The following is a 21936-nucleotide window of genomic DNA, read 5'->3' on the forward strand; positions in this document are numbered from 1 at the left end:
ATTAGACCACGTTAGGTGAATTCATGTGGCTGAACTGATTAGGGACCTGGCCTTGGTATGCTTGGATTTTTCTGTGCTGACTGAGCTTGTAGACTCTCAGAGGGCATAGGATACAGTAGAGAAACCTGGGAGCCAAAGGTCAGTGAGTGACGGGACCCTTCCATGAAGTGCTGGTGCCACAGGCTAGGACCACCTGCAGGGGAAGTTTCTGGAGAAAGGGCTTTGGGGACATCGTTTGGGACTTGATCTGGAGATCTAGCTGGGTTCAATTTTCCTTCCATGTGAGTCCAACTGCTTCAACTTTTTAAAAGAATCTTAACCCGGAGAAGGCAATGGCACCCCACTCCAGTACTCTTGCCTGGAGAATCCCATGGACGGGGGAGCCTGGTAGGCTGCAGTCCATGGGGTTGCTGGGAGTTGGACACGACTGAGCGACTTCACTTTTACTTTTCACTTTCATGCATTGGAGAAGGAAATGGCAACTCACTCCAGTGTTCTTGCCTGGAGAATCCTGGGGATGGGGGAGCCTGGTGGGCTGCAGTCTCTGGGGTCGCACAGAGTCGGACACGACTGAAGCAACTTAGCAGCAGTAGCAGCAGCAGCAACCCAGAGAAGGGGCTTCCCTTGTGGCTCAGACAGTAAAGCATCTGCCTGCAATGGGGGAGACCTGGGATTGATTCCTGGATCGAGAAGATCCAGTGGAGGAGGGCATGGCAACCCACTCCGATAGTCTTGCCTGGAGAATCCCAAGGACAGAGGAGCCTGGCAGGCTCCAGTGCATGGGATCAGAAAGAGTCAGACATGACTGAGCGACTAACACCACCACCAACCTGGAGAAAATGATGCCTGTCACTCAAGGTTGTGAACCAGGAAGAAGCACATGGTGGGAATTCAATAAGAAAGGTGACTTTTGATCACACATATCAGTTTTTTCATCCTGTGAGCTCTGTATGTGATATGTAATAATTTACTGCCTTAGCAGTTGTGTTAAAAGGATTGATCTTTACTCATCAGCTTGCCTTAGCATTACCAATTCTGTTTTTGTCAACTAGAGAATACAAGTGTTGAGTAGTTCAAGAGGTGAACCAATGATATTTAGAGGAAATAGCTTACTCCATCATGTCTTCTTGGGTAGGTTTAGTTCAGAATTGGGTTGATAGTATTCTGTTTTAAAATGGAATTACTATGTTTTTCACAAGGTTGACATTTCTTTTCTCCTGTGCAATCACTTGCAGGTTTGTGAGGGAAAATATTTCTTGGTTGTATACTGATACTTTTTAACCTATGGTTTATTTATTGTGAAGTATAACAAAATGTAGCTAATGTTAACAGTAGTTTCGCATGCTACTGAAGACCGCCAAGCAGTCTAATGGTGGTGCGTACACCTTGTATTGGTTATTGAGACTCCTTATTTGTTTTTATTTTTGGCTGTGCCGAGCCTCCATTGCTGCACGTGGGCTTTCTCTAGTTGCAGCGAGCACGGGCTACTCTCTAGCAGCAGTGCGCAGTCTTCTCACTGTGATGGGCTTTTGTTGCAGAGCAGTGGCTCGAGGCGTGCGGGCTCAGCAGTTGGGTGGGGTTCATGGGCTTAGCCGGTCTGCAGCAGCTGAGATTTACCCAGACCAGGGACTGAACCCGTGTCCCCTCATTGGCAGGTGGATTCTCAACCGCTGGACCACCAGTGAAGTCTGACATTCCTGATTTTTACATAAGCATTTATGTATGTTGGTAACAGACTACAGGCTTCCCTTGTAGCTCAGTTGGTAAAGAATCTGCCTACAATGCAGGATACCCAGGTTTGATTCCCGGATTGGGAAGATACGCTGGGGAAGGAAATGGCAACCCACTCCAGTATTCTTGCCTGGAGAAGCCCATGAACTGTAGCCTGCCAGGCTCCTCTGTCCGTGAGGTCCCAAGAGTTGGACACGACTTAGCGACTAAACCACAACCAACAGACTGCAATTCCTCATTAGGGATGAAACTGGACCAAGCAAGGTGATTGGGTCCTCTAAAGGGTTTGGATTTGAGTCCACTGGGATAAAGCAGTCACCCTAGTTTACCTGGGGCGGGGGGTGAAGGGTCCATGGAGCTTCACGGGTTAGGGTTACTTGTGTATGAGGTGACCACAGCTCTAGGTAAGAGTTTCTCAACCCGGACACAGTTGACCTTTGGGGCTGACACTCTGGGCTCCCTCAGTGTTGAGGAGGACTGTGCTGTGTATCATAGGGTTGTGAGCAGCATCCCTGGTCTCTCCCCACTTGGTGCCTGGACCACCCCTTTCCAGCTATCTCTAGACGCAGCCTCACGTCTCCTGGGAGGTAAAACTGCCTCCATTGAGAACCACTCTGCGAATGGAGGCGCTTCTCCGTCCCTGGAGAAGATGCTCTTATCTATGCCAAGGACTTTTTGGGCTTGGGGTTAAGGTCATCCTTCTCCTGAATACATTCATAACCAGACACAAGGGTTCAAGGTGTGCTGAGTAGTTTTAGGTGCTTTTCAGAGACTCTGTGAAAACAGGGGTTTGAGGCAAGATTAGAATCAGAAGTGAGAGGGTGAGTATGTTTCAGAAAAGTCAGTGTTCCTGGAGTGGGAGCACCGTGTATCAGCAGGTGACAGTGGTCCTGGGAGTGGATCCTCGTCCACGGTCGCAGTGGTCCTCCTGGCGCCCCCTCTGCGATTCCGTGATGACTGAGTGCAGAAACTGCCCTTGGGCGTTTTGCTGAAGTCTCAAGGATGCATGGGCCGCAAAGGGACAGGCTGCACCTGTCTCTTTGCTTCACATGGTGACTAGAAGAAAGCCTATCCTGGAGTAGAATTCAAGAAATATTTGCTTTAAAAATGAGATCGACATGCAAATAGATTACAGGGAAGACAAGTAGGTTGAGAGATCTGGGGAAAGCTTTTGTTCAGCTGCCAGTTTGTGAACCAGTCGCTTTACCCTCCTCAGTCCCCAGTCTGAGATGCATAGTCGTGCTGTGTGATCCTGAAGAGTCCTTCCAGCTGTGAAATTTCACCACATCTCACCGCAAGGTCGCAGACAGTGCTCTGTAATTACTGCTATTAAAGGGCTTCAGAACTTGTGCTTTGAGCGCCTCTGTGTAGGGCAACTGGCTGTACTATTCAGGGTCTGTTCTGGTGAAGGGGATCAGAAAACTTTGGGACAGATTTACCCAAAGAACACCTGCTGCAGGTGGACATGGAATGCGGGACTTTTGAATTTTTCGGTGTTAGCTGTCTCCTTCTCAAACAAGGAGGAAATACTGAAAGTCAAGTACAAAGAAATGATTTAACTGACAGATCATGGGGAATCGGGAGGGAATGATCACACTCCAACTAAAGAAAATGTCCTGTTCACATGCAGTTTAAACATTAGAGTTATTTCTTTGCAGGTGTTTGGAAAATAGGTAATAAATACATTTTTGGTATATTGTTGAAGGCGTACCTTGTGGCAGGAATAGATCAGCCATCTCGCTGTTACCAGATGAAGTTCTGGGGATCTCGTGCATAACGTGGTGACTATAGTTGACAGCACTGCATTAGGTAGTTGAAATTTGCTAAGGAAATAGAATGTAAATGTTTTCTCAAAAAAAAAAAGTAACTATATTAGTTGTGTTATGTATGTGTTAATTAACTCAGTGGGGGACAGCCTTTCACAATGATTTCATATATCAAACCATCACACTGTATGGTTTAGCATCTTACAATTTTATTTGTCAATTATTTCTGAAGAAAGTTGACAGAGGAGAGAAGAGATGGCGCAAAAAGAGAAAGACCAGTCGGTCCTGACTCACACAAGAGCTGTTTCCTAATGACAGCTTTGGAGTCACGGTGTCATGACATGGATGCCAGGTGAATAATGAAGAGTGGAGACTCATCTCTCAGAATGAAAGCAAGACAGAATATTTGCAAGGGAAGCCTCATCCCTACCCACCTAAACTTGTCAGTATAAGTGACCATAGTTTTACACCACTGAAACTGGGTGGGGGGGAAAGGTAGAATGCAAGCAGATTGCAAAATAAAATAAAATAAAAAGCTGCCTGTAATTCCAGGGTGAATTCGGATGTGAATCCAACTCGTTCCGAGCTGAGTACCCCTGCAGGTTCAGCCTCGGTCACATAGATCATGCCGCTGTAATTTATGGCTGAGGAAGATTTATTTGGTGATGCTAAGGGTTTCTCATGGAAAGTTTGAAAAGGCAGAGGCTCTGAAAGTCATCACAAAGTTTAAACTAGGAAAAGTTTGGCTGATGACAGGTACAGAGGATGTACTTATCCACAGGGGCTGCCGAGACCGTGGGAACAGGCAGGGTGACCTGGATTGGCTCTTGCCGTTACGTGTGTTCCAGCCATGTGATGCTTTGGGAGCAGCCGAGGACCAAGTCATGAGGGTGAACAGGGAAAGTGAGGGGAGTGGGGTGAGCAGGAAAAGTGAGTGGAACCGCACTGGGAGCAAGAGGGCAGCACTCAGCACAGATCAGGAATCCAGCACCAGGGTGCATTTGAGAATAATTGTACAAAGGGACTCGTGACCAAGGCACAATGGTGTTCATGCGAAATGAAAGCCCAGAGCTTCAGAAACTCCAGACACTAGGAAAATGGAGAAGAAAGACAATCCTGCTCTACACTTGATGGCCCACTTATTTTCCTGTGGTCCTATCACTAATGCCAGGGTCTGTATAGTCGAAGCTGTGGTTTTTCCAGTAGCAATGTATGGATGTGAGAGTTGGACCATAAAGAAGGCTGAGCGCCAAAGAATTGATGCTTTCAAATTATTGTGCTGGAGAAGACTCTTGAAAGTACTTTGGACTTCAAGGGCATCAAATCGGTCCATCTTAAAGAAAATCAACCCTGAATACTGATTGGAAGGACTGAGGCGGAAGCTCCGATAGTTCGGCCCCCTGATGTGAAGAGCCAACTCATTGGAAAAGACCCTGAAGCTGGGAAAGAGTGAAGCCTTCCTCTCTGACTTCTGGTTACTACTTGGGGTCAGCTAGGAAGAATGTAGCTGCCCATCCACAAAAAGTGTTGGGCAAACTGATGTCATGATTTTTCATAAATTCATCAGAGAGCGGGGATTTCAGGGCTACAAGCGAGCCCCAAATCTAAGGACAGACAGACACCTGCAGGCAACACTTGCTTACACGGGGCATGGACACAGGCCACAGGACTCAGCTGGAATTGCTCGAGCGTTTGGGGGTCAGGCGGCGCTAGTGGTAGAGAACCCCCTGCCGATGCAGGACACGTAAGAGAGGTGGGTTTGATCCCTGGATTGGGACGCTCCCCTGAAGCATGAAATGGCAACCCACTCTACTATCCTTGCCTGGAAAAGCCCATGGACAGAGGAGCCTGGCGGGCTACAGTCCATGGTGTCACAAAGAGTCGGACACGACTGGAGCAACTTAGCATGTGTCCATGCACAGGCTGAAGAGACTGTGGAGGTTTGAGGGGCAGCCAATATGGGAATAGTCTACTCCCGCTGGTAGGCTCTGGACTCCTCTGGATGCTCACAGAAATATGGGTGAGGGTCCTGTGGAGACATCCGTAATCATGCGGGGTGGGAGGGGAGGAGCAGACTGTGGTCACTGCTGGGGGAGCATGAGCCCCACTCACCTGCAGAGTGAGAACCGTGCACCCCGAGTCAGGACGGGGAGGAGCTTTCTAGCTTTTAGGTCACTGCTCAAAACTCTTGGCAGCTGGGAGAAGGGAGTGACAACAACAGCAATCCTCTGAGCCCAGGAGAGGGACAGGCGTATACACTGGGAACAAGGGCTGGGGGCAGGGCAGGAGCACAGAGGGCCAGACCCCGAGGCCCAGGACGCAGAGCGTGTCTACGCCCGAGGTTTGTCCAGAGTAACAAGAGTGCCCCCTCCCGCCCTAAGCAGTGGGCTCAGCACTGAATAACAAGTACAGTGGAAAACGGCAGGAGAAAGCCTCCTGACACACAGCGTGAAGAGGAGGCTTAAAGCTGGGAGTGGAGCAGAGACTGAGGAGGGGAAAACCTCTGGGAAACCGGCACCGCCCTCGACACGAAAGGAAGCTGAAGCCCAGGGTGCACTCGGTAAGATGGCAATGCCAAACCCCAAACCCGTCTCAACTCTCACCCTTGACTGACTCAAACCCCACACCAAAGACTCAGCAGAAAGGAACGTGAGCCCATTTCCAGACATAAAAGTCTATTTACCTCGATCTTTGCTCTCCTACACAAAGTGTGTGGCTTTCAAGAAAAAAATTACAAGGCATACTAAAAAAATCAAACAAACCCCCACAACACACTGCCAAGACACAACACAAGGAGCAGAACCAGACTCAGATATGACACAGATGCTGGAACTTATCAATGCAATATAATGTAACTATGAAAGGTTATGAAAAAGAGGGTAAGTATAAGTATTCACTATCAGTTCAGTTGCTCAGTTGTGTCCAAGTCTTTGCGACCCCATGGACTGCAGTAGGCCAGGCCTCCCTGTCCATCACCAACTCCCAGAGCTTGCTCAAACTCATGTCCACCGAGTCGGTGATGCCATCCGACCATCTCTTCCTCGGTTGTCCCTTCTTCTCCCACCTTCAATCTTTTCCAGCATCAAGATCTTTTCCAGTGAGTCAGTTCTTCGCATCAGGTGGCCAAAGTACTGGCATTTCAGCTTCCACATCAGTCCTTCCAATGAGTATTCAGGACTGATTTCCTTTAGGATTGACTGGTTTGATCTCCTTGCAGTCCAAGGGACTCTCAAGAGTCTTGTTCAACACCACAGTTCAAAAACATCAATTTTTGGAGCTCAGCTTTCTTGATAGCCCAACTCTCACATCCATACATGACTACTGGAAAAGTACAAGTATTAGATGGATAGTTTCAGAAAAAAAGATGGAAATAAAAAAAACAAATGGAAATATTAGAAAGATATAACACAGGGATAACAATGAAAACTGTCATAGGTAGATAGATAGACATTCTGTTTATGTATTGTATCTACATCCATATCTGCATTTTTATATATATGTCTATCTACATCTTTATCTATAAAATCATTTTCCAGTATTCATTATTGTGTCTATATAAACATTTGTAAGCCAGAGGAGGAGAAGTGTTATAATAAGAAATTACGAAAGAAATATCCTGATAAAAAGATCTGAGTTCAAATAATATACTTGCAGACTTCTCTGGCTAGCTTGTATTAGAAAAGGAAATCTTACTGAAACCAACAGAATAAATTGGCATTCAGTGTGTTAGTGAGTGATTATCAGAAACATATTTTTCTAGCTTAACAATTACATCAGACATATATTTATTGAGAGTCAGCTGCATTCCTGGCACTGGGGAGGTAAAGAAAGTTAGACCCTGAAAGTCCTACTTCTTCTAGGTCTCCTTTGCCAATTTAAGGTCATAGTCTACCTCCAGTGAACTGGGATGTCAGTTAGTATGCGTCTTCATTCGAAGGACTTAGAGATTAGAAGTTATTTGGTTTTGTTTATTTAGGGACATACCTTTAGACATCACTTTGCCGACAAAGGTCCACAGAGTCAAAACTGTGGTTTTTCCCGTAGTCACGTGCGGTTGTCAGACTTGGACCATAAGGAAGGCTGAGCGCCGAAGAATTGATGCTTTTGAATTATGGTGCCAGAGAAGACTCTTGAGAGTCCCTGGGACTGCAAGGAGATCCAACCAGTTAATCCTGAAGGAAATCAACCCTGAATATTCACTGGAAGGACTGATGCTGAAGCTGAAGTTCCAATACTTTGACCACCTGATGTGAACAGCTGACTCACTGGAAAAGACCCTGATGCTGGGACAGATGGAGGGCAGGAGGAGAAGGGAGCGACGGAGGATGAGATGGTTGGACGGCATCACCGACTCAATGGACGTGAGTTTTAGCAAACTCTGGGAGACAGTGAAGGACAGGGAAGCCTGGCGTGCTGTGGTCCGTGGCGTCACAAAGAGCAGGATATGACTTAGCGACTGAACAGCAACATGAAAGTCATAATTTTTCCCTTTTGAAAATTATGCTGTAACAGACTTGAGCTCAGGTCTTCTGTTTCCAATCCTAGGACTAATTAGCTATTGGAATTCAAAGGACTTAAATAGATCTTGCTTCTGTCAACTGTCAGCTCCACAAGAGACCACCCAAAGCACATAGATCAGATATATTGCAGGAAGAACAAACACTACTCTGCTAGCAAAAAAGTATGTACACGCATGCACGGCTTGGAAAGAAATAAAATGATCTTTATTCACAGATGACGTGATTGCTTAAGTAGATAATCCCTAACAGATAAGGAATTTGACTTAATGAGCCATTTTAGCATGATCTCTGAATACAACAAAGAGAAAATAGAAAAAAGATACCATTTGTAACTTACTCAAAACATGTAAAATACTTAGGAATAAATGTGATGATAGATGTACAAAATAGCTACAAAGAAAACCATAAAGCCTTAGTTAGAGAAATAAGACTTAATTAATGCATTTAGAAGGCCCCAATAGTTTACAGATTAGTTTATCCCCAGTTGACCATTAGATTGAGTAGAATTCTGGGCGGTGTTGCTGGAAACTAGAAAGCTGACTCCAGAACGCATTTGGAAACACAAAGGACAAAAATTAGCCAAGAAAAATCTTGGAAAACAGCCAAGTTGGGAGATGCAGAGTCCTAGGTGATATTTAGGAAAGTGTAGTTCTGAAAGTGTGGTATTGGCGTAAAGTAGAAACAGTTTATAACAAAATGACACGCATCAGAATGCTGAGAGGTGGGCTTCTCAGTCGGTGGAGCCAAGTCAGTTTGGTATCTCTAAGGAGCCAAACACACCTTTCCTCTGTCGGCTGTCACTCCTGAAGAGACCACCCCCAAACTTCTTGATTACAGAAACTGAATTTATTACATAAGTCAAAGTAAGCTATTCGGAGCTTGGAGATTTGGACTGAAGTGGCTAAAGGTAAATCTTTCAAGGCTGGGAACTAAATAAGATTAGAAAAATACATGACATCATCCTTCAGGATGGGCGGACAGAGTCAGGAAGCAAGGCTAGGTGAGCACACTGACTTTGGTAAGTCAACCGCTTGCTCAGATAGGAAAGCCATTATCCTGACAGGAGACAGTTCCCTAGATAAATAAAATATTTGCCTGGAGAAGCTGGTTTGAAGGACTTTCCTGGAACAAATAGTTGTCTGGCCCTGGATAGCCTAATTTCTCGGCCCTGCTTATTAACTACGTGGTTGCCATTTTTGTGAATTCCAGCCCCTTCCTCATGACTTACAATGGAACAACAACAATGAAATGATACGAAAAGCAGCGTGGACAAAGATCAGCCTGAACCGGTGACCGTTCACGCTAACAAAGCGAAGTGAAGAAGGAGAATGTCAGTCTGGAGTGCATAGAGCTTGTTCACCTGTCTTTCGAACTGTCCGCCGGGGAATTTTTCTTGGTGTCCAGCTGAAGCCCTTCATCCCTCATTCAAGAAGCATTTACAGCTGGAGGGGTGCTAACTGCCTTCCCTCAGGGCCAGATTGAGATCTTAATGGACAGGCCAGGCCCTGTTTTCTTTCTTTCCTCGGCGCAGCCAGAATGAAAGGGCATATGTTCTGAGGCTGACGGTCAGGAATGGGATGCTTGCAGCTCTTGCAGGCATCCTTCACTCCAGGAAGCCTAAACTCATCTCGTTCCCCCCTGACTGCACATGTGCAGTGGAACATTTGCTGCAAGGTGACTCCGACATGGGTTTCAGCTGACATCCTTTCTGCTAGTTCCAGAAATACAAATTAGCCCGTTGCTGGCAGAGGATTAGGGACTGCTCTTTTAAGCAGTCTTTCATTCTGCAGTTTTATTTTCCATTCATCTTGCCAAGAGAGTATCTTTATCCAGAAGTTTCTCCTCTGCTCTCCCTGCCCTCCTCGTCTTTCATTTGTCGCCCCCCTCCCCCGCCCTTCCTGGATCCAACCGTATCTTCACTAGAGCCTCTTGCTGTTTCTTATTCCTGTATATTCTTACACTGTTGGTCTCTTTCATCTCTACACTTTCATCTCCGATTTTAAAGTCCTTGGCCAGCAGCCACAATGTTTATAAATTAAGCACTACCCATGAGATGGTAAATGACTTGCTTTGCTCAATCACATTCCACTGAACGTCTAGATTTTCTTGAATCTTGTAAATTTGAAATGTAGACTCTCGGACTGACTCTCGTTCATTAGCTATTGATTGTTTAGACCCTCTTCCTAATGAGGGTTTTGTGTTCCCTTAGATCAGAGAAGTATGAATACGAGGAGACAAGCGCCTTCTGCAGCCCTCTATCTCTTCAATTCAGTGCCTCCAAGATCACGCTGTGTTACATGCTTACGTTCAGGAAGCCCAGCGCCGGGTACCAATCCCTTGCCCAGTACTCCATGGGTCTAGAAGAAGCTCGCTTTGGCTTTAGTAGCAGCAGAAGGAGGAAAATCCAGGGCCAGTTAGAGTGTCACCCCACAGCCCCGTTCCCTTCTCCTGGCTCTGCCACACAGGCTCGTGATGTATCTTGTTTACAACTTTCGAACTTTGGCTGTCTCTTCGCTCTCAAAGGTCTTGCCGCTTCCCGCAGGAAGAGGACTGCACAGCGCCAGGGTCGGTGGTTACCCCGCGCTGTTTGGACGTTTCCAGGGAGGGCGGCGGGGACAGCGGTTTGAGCCCTGTGGAAACCCTGCCTGGTGACCTGGAACCCAGGGATTAGTTGAGAATTTTTGTGGCATTAGTTCACGCCTCTCTAGTTTACATGTTTTTTAAAAACACTTCTTTTCTGTGGTTTCCTATGAGGTTGAAATATCCATGGCTTAGCACGAAGGCATGCTGTTGTTTGGTCTTTGCTGTACTTTGCATTTCCTTATTTATTTGTTTTTATTGAAGTATAGCTGATTTACAGTAGTGCCAGTCCTGCTACGCAGCAAAGTGATTTGGTTACGCGCACATACACGTTCTTTTTTACCGTGCTTCTCCATTATGGCTTACCATAGGATATACTTTTAAATTGGAGTGTGTAATTGCTTAACAATGTTGTGTCGGCTATGCAACACCGTGAATCAGCTATCTGCACACATTATCTTCTGCCTCCTAAACCTCCCTCCCACCCCCTCCCGCCCCTCTGGGTCGTCACAGAGCCCTGAGCTGAGCTCCCTGCGCTAGGCAGCAGCTTCCCACCAGCTATCTCTTTTCCACATTTTGGTGTATGTATGTCAACTCTGTGTGCGTGCTAAGTCGCTTCCGTCATGTCTGACTCTTTGTGACCCCATGGACTGTAGCCCTCCAGGCTCCTCTGTCCATGGGATTCTCCCGGCAAGAACACGCGTGGGTCGCCCTGCCCTCCTCCGGGGGATCTTCCCGACCCAGGGACGGAACCCCTGCATCCTGCATCTGCTGCGCTGGTGGGCGGGGTCTTTCCCACGGGCCACCTGGGAAGCCCTCTGTCAGTGCTGCTTTCTCAGTACAGTGTCCACAATGTGCACTCTTCCTGAGCACTGAATAGGGGTCTTTATGGAGGGACGGACAAGTTCTGTCTCATTCCTCTGGCAGAGCTTGTGTGCATCAGGGGACGCAGAGGTAAAGAATCCTCCTGCCAACACAGGAGACCCAGTTCAGTCCCTGGGTTGGGAGGAGGAAATGGCAACCCACTCCAGTATTCTTGCCTGGAGAATCCCCATGGACAGAGGAGCCTGGTGGGGCTACAGTCCGTGTGGTCACACAGAGTCAGACACGACCGAGCAACTGAACACACATGCCCACAAACTGTTAGAAGAGAGTAGGCTTTCTCAGGAAAGATCTCTCGAATGACACTTAACAGTTTTATTTTTGTCATGTTTTATTTTTACTACCACTTGAACCTATTCTCAGTTGTAAAATGAATAAAATAAGGGCTGACTCTGGGCCTTCGTTGCTGGAATTAGAGGTTATGGAGTTATCAATATTTGTTTTTAATTTGAATGGGTCAGTGGCCTAGAAATCAGAGAACTGTGGTTTCAAATCTTTGTATCTATTTGTCTGTTAAAGGGAGTTTATCCACTGGGGTTGAGGACCTTAGCTGAGGCCATGACACTAAGTGTAACAATATCATCTGGGTTTCATGACACTAAGTATAGCAATATCATCTGGGTTCCAAGCCATAAAAGTGACTTGTGGGAAAGAGGTAGTTGCAGTCATTTTTTTCTATGTAGATTCTGTCCCTAGAATACAAAGAAGGAAGAGAAGAAGGAGAAAGGGGAGGAAGAGGAAAATTCTATATTTTATTTGCTGTGCTTAGTGAAATATTACTAATATACAATAATAATCTAGGATCTTACTCCCCTGAGTTGCTTTGAGAAAATTCCGATATAAATAATCATAAAGCCTTTCTCTAAGAGTAAAAATGATTCAAAGCTTAAGTACATTAAGTAGGTTAAAAGTGTTTATTTCTCTTGAAGGCCTCTGCTTGGAGAAGAAAACAAATGAAAATAACAGCCAGGATTCAGCATGGATAACATGATGAATTTTTGCAGGACCGGTCTGTGGGTCCTGTAATGTTTCTAGCTCTCACCTTCCACTTGTGCGGGCCTAGGAACATATACATCCTTATAATTTTGATTAAGCATTTGCTTTTAATGTGCTCAAGTTTTCATGAGAGTTATAGCTTTATTATTGTCTTAAGATAATATTTCATGTCTAGTCCTTTCTGCATGCCAAGTTGCTTCAGTCGTGTCCAGCTCTTTGCAACCCCATGGACTCTAGCCCACCAGACTCATCTGTCCAAGGGATTCTTGAAGCAAGAATACTGGAGTTACTGGAGTTGGTTGCCTTTGACCTATACAAAGGCAACCTAAACATATTTCTACCTAGTACATCATTTAAACCTCAAAGCTATCAGGAGAGTAGGTAAAAGAAGTCCAATTATCTATATTTCATGAGTAGAAACAAAGTTTCAAGATACTGTGACTTCTTTAACTTCAAGGTCACACATCTATAAATCGTGAGCTGCATGTTAGAATTTTTGTGCCTTTCTAGTATAGCTTGTTCCATTATTAACTTTAAAAGTTTCAAGGAAAATTTTTAAAAATTCCACTTACTTTTTTTCAATACTATTCCTCCCTCCTCCCAAATTACAAAAAAAAAAGGGGGGATTCTCTTTAACCTGTTGCTCATCAAATTCATTTTGTGGAACTAACCAAGAGGAAAAAAAAATTTGGAAGGAAAAAAATAGCAAAATGTCACCCTCTTTAACTGCACTGATTTAAGACATAACAAGGGAAATGGAAAAAATTGGGCTATCCTGACAGATAATTTTGTTTGCCAAACTACAGGCAGATCAGGATTTAAGAAGCTTAGTCTTAAACTCTTGGAAAATAACAGAATTATTCCAACTGGAAATTTTGTAAAAAAAAAAAAGACTTTCAAAAGTAGGACACTGCAGATCAGTGATACGGTACAAATGCAAAAGTTAATAGAGAGTGTAATTCATCAGACTCTAGGTGCACTTACTCACATGTCTAGAGGCATTCTATATGTGTTGGTAAACATCTTTATTGCCAGTGGTGCAAAAACGTTATATACTCTCAATCGTTTCAAATGATCTCTTCCAATTTAAGACCATTAAACCCCACTGAAATTCATGGGGCTATAGTATAAACAGAGATGTATAAACATGCATGCATTAAATGTCTTCAACAGCCACCAAAATGTTAAATCGATTTTATGAGAACTTGGTTTTCCAGCCACTGAGTGGCTGTAAATGTTAAATGTTTTTACAGGTTGTTGCTTCCCCAGCTGCTGAAGGGCCTTAAATGTTATCACACACACACACACACACACACACATGCACACACACATACACATGCACACACACATACGCATTCTCCCTTTGCCAGCTGTTAAGCCTCTCTGTACATTTTTATGAAGTTTTTCCTCATTCTTCCACTTGCTAAATCTATTTATATTTTACTCACAAAAGCAAGTGCAAAGTTGTCTTGGCATCACCCAGCTTTTATTTTTATTGTATTTTTTTTAACTACAAATAAAAATTCCATCCCCATTTCAGAGCCTTCCAGAAAGTAGGGTCTCGAGTTATAATGAATCCAAGATGAACATTACGCGTTCATCTCAGAATTTAGATACCACAAAAGCACTCTCGTTGCGGTACGCTCAGTGGAAACACTGTTCTTGTGGTATTTCCATTGGAAATATTGTACGTGTGGTATTTTTCAATGGAAAAACTATTACCGTGGCATGACTGAGCGCTGCAGGAAATGCTGGCTGAGGTCTTGTAGCAAGTGGCCAAGAGACAGACAGAGATGCTGAACAAGAGAGTTACATTAAGATACACCAGACGAGAGCCGAGGGTTAAAAAAAGGGACAGTGCGGATGATGTTTTATTTGAGAATCCAAAATGAAGTCCCTGTTCTATTATAAACGCGCAAAGAAGGAAACCCTTTCATGTGCAGCAGAAGCTTCATAAAAAATAACCCGAGATAAAAGTGGGGGTTTGAAGTAGGATTTACACATGATAGTAGATGGAAAATAATGAACACAAAATAGACGTGCGAGATGCGGGTGAGCCGTGGGGATGGGGATGTGCTTAGAGGTGAATCTGGGTGTCTGTTCACAAGCCCCTGAAATAAGTGTGCAAAGAGGGGAGACAAAATAAGAGGCAGATATTCCAAGAAAAAGATCCAAGGGAGACTTTGCTGAAGAACGTTTCTCCAATCAGGTTTGAGGCTGGACTGCTGTGCTGAACTCAATCGGCTGAAATAATCGCCTGCTTCCCACGCTTGTCTGGGTCTGACGTGGGCTTGGGTGCTTCTCTTGGTGACCAGCGCTCCTCAGCAAGACTCTCTGCTTCTGTGGGGCAGAGGCCTCACCATCTCTCACTTACGCGGGGCCTTCTCTCACGTTTGTTTCCTGCTAGGGCCCCCCTCTTTCCTGGGAGACCCTGCACAGATCCCAGTTTCTCCTGGGCTTCGAGCCAAGGTCAACGTCCAGCTCATCGAATGAAGCCCTTCTGACTCCACCAGCCTCTGTGGATAAACCACTCTTTCAAACGTTAACTCGGTGGCATTTCTCTGCATGTCAGCATTTAACGGTGTTCTTATGATCCTCTGCCTTCCCAGAAATGTGGAGCCAGGCGCCAAAGTTGTTTTGTTGTTGTTGTTGTTTTAAAATCTGAAATATTCTGAAAGCATTTTTGTTTTGGAGTAGAACTGCTTTACAACGTTGTGTTGGCTTCTGCTCTACGACCATACGAATCGGCCCTTTGCACACAGATATCCCCGCCCCCTTGAGCCTCCCTGCCACGCCCCGTCCCACCCTCAGCACAGAGCCGCAGCTGAGCTCCCGGTGCTGTATGGCAGCTCCCCATTAGCTCTCTCTGTTACGCACGATAGCGCATGTAAGTCAATGCTGGGGCTTCCCTGCTAGCTCAGCTGGTAAAGAACCCGCCTGCAGTGTGGGAGACCTGGGTTCGATCCCTGGGTTGGGAAGATCCCCTGGAGAAGGGAAAGGCCTGGAGAATTCCATGGACTGTATAGTCTATGGGGTCGCAGAGAGTTTTTATTTCTTTGTGCCCTACGGTACCTAGCACGACACTAAGTGCCAAGTCAGGGCTTCTTAGTTGGCAGTTGCTTGACTGACAGAAGCCAAGCAAACAGGATCTGTCGTTTCTCTGAAGCCTCATGGGATGGTTATTTTAGCTGCTGTAACAGAGGAGCCCCCACATTGCAGAGCCTCACGCGACAACAGCTTCTTTCTCATTCACATCCCATTTATTTCCGTGTGAACCGTTCTGGTGGAGTGGCTCTTCTGTAAGCACTGACTTACATATAAATCGTGAGAGAGAAAACGTGCCTTTCAGCCTGAATCCCACACACACAAAAAGGGTGCACACAGTAAGTGCGATTTGGCCTGGATCCTAAGGCCATGGGGTGTAAATTCAGGAGCACAGACTTCGCTGTGGGACACAGATGTCTGTCATCTGTTTAGCAAAATAAATTTTTTTTTTTTTTAGTGTAGTGGTTAAGGGTACAAACTCTGGAGTGGGATTGCTAGGGTTTGAATCCTGGCTCCATCACTCATTGTACAACCTGGGGAAGTTTATGTAACTCCTCTGTCCCTTATTTCTTCGATTATAAAGTGAGGATAAAAATAAATAGACCCTGCCCCACGGGTTTGGTGAGAAGACCCACGAATCGGCACGTGCCCAGAGCACTGCGTGCTTGTGTTACTATCCATCAGCCTTGCTCTGCTCATTCTCAGTGAGGCGGGGAGAATCTGCCTTTAGGATGGATCTGAGGAACAAAGTCAAGATGCTTGCACGGACCTCCCTGGTGCTCCAGCAGTTCAGACTTTTCCTTCCAGGGCGTGGGTTTGATTCTTGGTCTGGGAGGTAAGATCACACGTGCCTCTCAGCCAAAAAGCCAGAATGTAAAACAGAAGCAATGTTGTAACGGGTTCAATAGAGACTTCAAAAAAAAAAAAAAAAAGGCCTACATGCAAAACGTCTAGGCAGTGGACTTCAGCTCAGAAACATTGCTTGCTTATTGATTCACCAACTCAACCAACAGACAGAGCTGTGGGGTACCTCTATGAGGACTGCCTTTTCCTCTGTGCAGGAGACCTGTACCTTTATGTAGAGGAACTGAACTCTACAGATTAGGATCTGAGGGGCAAAGTCAACACAGACCACACATTAACTGCTTTCAAATTCTGTACTGAGTTTATTTTGCTTTTCCTTTACGTGAATCTCCATGATCCCACAAAACAGTTCAAATTAGAGGGTGCGAATCAGTATACTGTGAATGAAAATATGTCACCCATGTAATTAACATCCTTTTCAATATTTGTCTAAATGACATGATGACACTTAAAAAAACATACCTGCTCTGAGTGAGCAGGTGCATTTACTGTGCCTTTTCCAGAATTATTTTTAGCATCATTCCTTACGTCCCACTTCATGTAAAATATATTTTTAGATGGCTTAAAATGATACATAAAACTAAGCTAAGAATAAAAATAAGAGCAGCCGATGGGAAAAATAAAAGTGGTGATATGAGAAAAACTCAGAGGTTCCATAGAGGTATCAAATCTGTACCGTAGGTCAAACTACCACAAGGCTAGCGAGGGATCACAGAAGTTGGCTCTGACCATCCTGTAGATTCAACCTAAAAGGGAAAAAGGATCTGTTCTGATACGTACAGGGCCCGTCAGATAGGAACAAGCACGTCAAAAGAACGTTTTTAAATACTTCTATTCGTTTATTTGGAGAAGGCAATGGCACCCCACTCCAGTACTCTTGCCTGGAAAATCCCATGGATGGCGGAGCGTGGTAGGCGGCAGTCCATGGGGTCTCGAAGAGTCGGACACGACTGAGTGACTTCACTTTCACTTTTCCCTTTCACGCATTGGAGAAGGAAATGGCGGCCCACTCCAGTGTTCTTGCCTGGAGAATCCCAGGGACGGGGGAGCCTGGTGGGCTTCCGTCTATGGGGTCGCACAGAGTCGGACACGACTGAAGCGACTTAGCAGCAGCAGCAGCAGTATTCGTTTATTTATTGTTGGCTGCACAGCTTTCCCCGGCTGCAGTGAGCGGGGGCTGCTCTCTAGTTGGGGTGGGTGGGCTTCTCGTTGCGGTGGTGTCTCTTGCCGCAGAGCGCAGGCTTCAGTAGTCTCCTCACGTGGGCTCAGTATTTGCGGCTCCGGGCTCTAGAGCACAGCCTCCATAGTTGTGGTGTACGGGCTTACTGGCCCCGCAGTATGTGGGATCTTCCCGGACCAGGGATTGAACCCTCATCTCCTGCATTGGCAGGCAGATTCTTTATCACTGGAGCACCAGGGAAGCCCCTCAAAAGAACACTTCTCGGCAGTCTTCTGAACACCTTATGGTTCTCCGAACTCAAGAACATTGTTTCTAAACTTCTTTGGTGTATGCACTTGCTTAACTTCTGTTTTATTATCTATATCCATCTATTAAAATGGGCTTCTCTGCTGGCTCAGACAGTCAAGCATCTGCCTGTAATGTGGAAAACCCGAGTTCAGTCCCTGGGTTGGGAAGATCCCGTGGAGACAGGAATGGCTACCCACTCCAGTATTCTTGCCTGGAGAATCCCACGGACAGAGGAGCCTGGCAGGTTACAGTCCATGGGTGGCAAAGAGTAGGACATGACTGAGTGACTAAGCATCCATGCACGCACATGTACTAAATCACAGGATCCCTGAAGACAGAGCCTTAGTGTGTCCACGCTTGTATAACACTGTACCTCACACAACACAGGACCTCCAGAAAATGTTTGCACAATGAATTAGTGAAACTTTAAGATGTATGTTTAAAGAAGGAAGCCTGTTTGAGTGGACTTCTCACTTTCAAAGAAACTGGCCAGAAAGGCAAGCTAACTGGTGAACTGTGTTGGAAAAGATGAAATTTAGAAGTGAATCTCCCTGTTTGCACAGAGATAATTGCCATGGTGACTTATTATCATTTTCATGTGACGAGATAAGATTGGCCGTTACAAGATAATTGCTTTCTAAGAAGGGAGAAATTATTGAATCCAAATTCTTCATTCCAAAGATCAATCAACATCTAAATCTCAATAAGATAGTAATCTAACTTCACAGGGCAAATGCTGTTCATTTGTTTTAAAACCAATATTCATTAACAACAAGTTCCCTCTATATGCTCTTGCTAAGTCCCTTCAGTCATGTCTGACTCATTGCAACCTCATGGATAGTAGCCCGCCAGGCTCCTCCATCCACGGGTTTCTCTAGGCAAGAATACTGGAGTGGGTTGCCATGCCCTCCTTCGGGGGATCTTCCCCATTATATGAAACGGTGAAATTTATGGCATGTTAATTCATCTTCATTAAAAAATAATGTGTTTTGAAAATTCATATATCCAAACACTCTTGTAAATTGTTCAACTTAACTGTTTTCGTATGTTTCAGAATCGTTTGTTCATGAGCCCTCCTTGTTTTCACACTTAGTTTGATCTAGTATCTGAGACCACATTTTCTGTCTTCTTCAGATTAGCAATCCTGCTTTTTGTAATCCTGGCTTTGACAGTGGTCTTTCTCCAGCTTTCCAGTTCCAATCTTGTTAATTCTAACATAGAAGACTAACTCCCCATCCTAGCAGCTGAGACACTGCCCCCTGATGCTTTTCCTTACCAGACTCCAAGGTTGGCTGGGCAGGGTAATGGTGAAGAGAGATTTGATTGGAATTAGGTAAACTGGGCACTTTGCACAAGTTATATGCTTAACAAAAAAATTTTTTATATTTATTTATTTGGCTCTGCTTAGTCTTCGTTGCAGCTCTTGGGGTCTTCAATCTTTGTTGTAGCTTGCAGGATCTTGAGTTGTAGCATGTGGGATCTAGTTCCCCAACCAGGGATGAAACCTCAACCTTCTGCCTTGGGAGGACGCAGTCTGAGCCCCTGGACCACCAGGGAAGTCCCTGTATAAGTTACACGCTCCTGAGGCTTCACCCGGGCTTCCCAGGTGCTCGTGGTAAAGAACCCGCCTGCCGATGCAGGAGACGAAAGAGACCAAGGTTCAATCCCTGGGTGGGGAAGATCCCCTGGAGGAGGGCATGGCAACCCAGCCCAGCATTCTCGCCTGGAGAATCACATGGACAGAGGAGCCTGGCAGGTTATATTTCATAGGATCCCAAAGAGTCAGACACGACTGAAGAGACTTAGCATCCAAGGCTTAACCTACAAGGAGGTGGGAGGAGGAGTGGACAAGGGAGGAGGGAAAAGACATGACCATGTGCTTGAATGGAGCAGAAGATGTAACTGATCACATCTGGGACCAAGACAGAGCAGCAGAAGCCCAGTTACACTTTAGTACCCACTGGCACCACTTCTTGTCACTTAGTTTCTCAGAATTTCTACTGGAAGGTTATATATTATGATAACGCGTTGCATGGTACCTGGCATAAACACCTCATAAATTACAAGGATGGTGCTAGGACTCTGTGTTTTGTTTTTGCTTCTTGGAGACTCTTGCTTCCAAGCCGGTTCATGAATCATCATCATTATCATCCATGAGAAGTGGGGACTAGCATCCTAGTTTTATAAATAAGACCACTGAACGACTAGCAGGATCCCGGGACTTGCTCAAGGTCACACAGTTAATGGCCTTTTTCTTGGGCTGTGGTTTTGTGCTGAGACAGAGCAAATCCTGCTAGATCTGGATAGAAGCTAGGAGCTCACAGAGGGTGATAAAATCTAAGAGAAGCAAAAGGGAGATGAGAATTAAGAAGTAGAAGTGGAGGCAAGGTGGGTGCCAGGAAAATCGAGGTCAACTGAGGACTCTGAAGAAATAAGGCGGATCCGGACGGGACCAAGACCTATCTTTAGAGATTTGAATTGGCAGGGCTGAGCCTACAAATCAGCCCAGCAAGAAGAAAGAAGGGCAGGGCGCCTTCGATGGATGCCAATGCCTTGGAGCTTGGATGGGAAAAGCTGAGATGCTCTGGGCGCCTAAGCAACTGGAAGAAGGGGCCAAGTAGGGCAAATCTAGCAGCAAAAGTATTTGTGGAAATATGTTTTTTACCTATTGCCATGGTGAATTGTCTGGTAGCTTCATCAGGGGGCACAAAGACATAGAAAGACCACTTGAAGTCAAGCTCATTTGCAGGGTGAGGGCTCTTTAAATACTGGTAAACTCACTATCAAGGAAGGACAGTAGCTTGTAGGGAATGGTCATCAACCTTGATGACCCCCAAACAGCCAGCAGCTACTTTGTCCTAAAACCAATCTTCCTTTCTCCTAAATCCCAATATCACAAAGTCCTCTGAGAGGTGTCAGTTATTATATACTATTGAACAACCACAATTATATAATATTACAGATCATCTTTTTATGTATTTATGATATCCCCTCTTTGTTGTCGTTCAGTCGCTAAGTCGCGTACCGACTCTTTGCAAACCCATGAACTGTAGCCCTCCAGGCTCCTCTGTCCTTCACTATCTCCCAGAGTTTGCACAAACTCATGCCCATTGAATTGGTGATACTATCTGACCATCTCATCCTCTACTACCCTCTTCTCCTTTTGTCTTCAATCCTTCCCAGCATCAGGGTCTTTTCTAACTAGTTGGCTCTTTGCATCAGGTGGCCAAAGCATTGGAGCTTCAGCATCAGTCCTTCCAAAGAATATTCAGGACTGACTTCCTTTAGGATGGACTGGTTTGATCTCCTTGCTCCCAGGGACTCTCAAGAGTTTTCTCCAACACCACACTGTGAAAGCTCTCTCCCCTACTAGATTATAAATTCTTGCCAAGATAGGTGTGGATATTAATTTTTTTTCCTATGGACATTGCTTGTCCACTGGACCCATTTATCAAATCTTGATTGATCGACCTCTTGAATCAAGCATAGAAATGATTTGCACAGATGGGCCCTGTTTGAGCCCACGTGGCCAGCGCAGATGGATAGATACTGTGAGGCAGATACTGATATCGGAATTACAGCTCAGGATGCTGATCGAGGTGTCCTCTTGGGATCAACACTTGAGGAGAAAGAAGCAGGAAGCAGATGAGGCAGAGGAAGGTGCTGAGCTGCAGTGGGCCTGACAGTGGCCCAGGGGGACCGCAGAGCTAGAATGATGCTTCGGGCTTGTCTCAGTCTGGATTGATGCAGACAGGACCTTACTTCTCCACTGGTCAGCTGCTGGACATGGGAAAGGGTGGGCTGTAGGGGAGGCAGCTATTTGAAGGGGCTGACTTCTCAGGGACTGAAGAGCAGCCGTTCTTCAGTGAAGGAGGTCTGTGCACTGCAGGCCCTGTGCTGGGGAACTCCAGACAAACGAAAGTGCTCCGTTTAAAGGTAGGGGTTATTTATTTCCTCTGCTATGCAGTACATCTCTGAGGCCACAGACAAGGGTTTCAGTGTCTGCTGATATGTTCATCATTTCCTGGTTTAGCTCAGTTAAATTACATTTGTTATGGCAGTTTTAGAATTTGCTGTCAGCACC

This window comes from Bos grunniens, chromosome 19, assembly GCF_055505025.1.
Source record: "Bos grunniens cultivar Pamir isolate PY7600 chromosome 19, Bosgru_T2T1.0, whole genome shotgun sequence".
NCBI classification, from domain to species: domain Eukaryota; kingdom Metazoa; phylum Chordata; class Mammalia; order Artiodactyla; family Bovidae; genus Bos; species Bos grunniens.